Source organism: Octodon degus, unplaced genomic scaffold (genome assembly GCF_000260255.1).
Source record: "Octodon degus isolate 3935 unplaced genomic scaffold, OctDeg1.0 scaffold00126, whole genome shotgun sequence".
NCBI classification, from domain to species: domain Eukaryota; kingdom Metazoa; phylum Chordata; class Mammalia; order Rodentia; family Octodontidae; genus Octodon; species Octodon degus.
The window spans coordinates 4,493,625-4,495,002 of record NW_004524702.1 but is presented as its reverse complement, the minus strand read 5'-3'; the positions used below and the strand labels follow the sequence as shown (position 1 = coordinate 4,495,002).

The 1,378-nt window shown below is 47.9% G+C and overlaps 1 protein-coding gene across 5 annotated transcripts in view; it reads left to right on the top strand.

Annotated features, from left to right (window-relative positions):
• Positions 1-1,378, top strand: part of Lrrc2 (leucine rich repeat containing 2) — a 32,383-nt gene that overhangs the window by 10,621 nt on the left and 20,384 nt on the right. The window lies entirely within an intron of this gene.

Here is a 1,378-nt window from a genome sequence, read left to right as displayed (position 1 = left end):
AGTAGGTGCTTTAGACCACTGAGCCATCTCTCCAGCCCCAAGGTTAAATCTTTGCAGCACAGTTGTGGTTGGCGCATCCGGGAACATCGGAAGGGGTGCGGGGTGCAGGGGCCTAGGGCTGGGTGCTATACCACCCATGAGGACTAAGATGATGTAGCTATCTTGGAAAATAATGTGGCGGTTTCTGCACCTTTAACCAGAGCTGCCATATAACCCACAACCCTACTCCTGAGTTTACCCAAAAGAATTGAAAACTAACGACCACACTCAAGCCTCTGTACTATTTGCACTTTTATCAAAATCTCCTATGGAAAAGAGTTTTAAGGGACACAAAAGAAGGCTCCAGCTATCAGAAATCAAAGCAAAGAGAAACAAATTGGGGCCAGATCTGTCAGCGTGGCAGACTAACGCCAGGGACTTCAAATGTTCAAGGTGCAAACAAGCTGGCTCTGGCTTACACTGACAAGCCACCCGTAGATGGGACACCCTTGAGTCAGGGCAAAACATTTGGCTTCGGATCCCTCCTGACTGCTATTTAGGAGAGTCTGAAATCCGAGAATATTCCCCAGCGCTAGTATTTGCCAACAGATCCTGCATATGTTTGTGCGAGCCAGCGAACACCTTTGGCTGGATTTCTGTGCTGCAGGTCGGGGGAGCTTTGCTGGAGACACACTGGCAGATTAGTGGAATCAGCCCTGCGATGCACTTTTGTGTCCTGATAAGTTTTTATTTATTTACTTATTTATTTTGTTTCTAGGAGGTAAGTTTTTGCTTGCTGCATAGCCCAGATTGGCCTTGAACTCATGATTCTCCTGCCTCAGCCTCTCGAGTGCTGGGTGATAGGTGTGTCCCTGATGTACTGACCTGATAGATTTTTTTTTTTTTTATTGTTGCCCAGAGAAATTACTTAGATGGACAGTAAATATGAAGTGGGAAAACAGAAGCGAGGAAGCCCCTTGAGTGGCCTGGGATTAAAGCAATCTGGATGTAATTTTTTTTCTAGTAGTCACTAATTTTTCATGCACAAAATGCCCTTTGTGTGCCAGGCACGATGCCAGGGACCAGGGAGGGAAACAGACTTTTTCCTCCCTGAAGACTTGAGAAACCAAGTTCTAGGCAAGTACTCTACCAGGGAGCCGTACCCCCACGCAGCGTTGCTCTGAGCCTTCCCCTGCTGAAGCTAAGTCAGCTAGGTCTCAGCTACTTTCTCCAGGCCGAGGCATAACCCCTCACCCAATGTTTAAGGGAGGAAAGGTTTATTTTGCCTCAGTTTCTAGAGACTTCAGTTTGTAGTTGGCTGGCTCAGAGGCAGGGCAGAGGGGCCTGATGGGAGAAGCAGCTTATGGCCTGGTCACCAGGAAGCACAGAGGGATGAAGG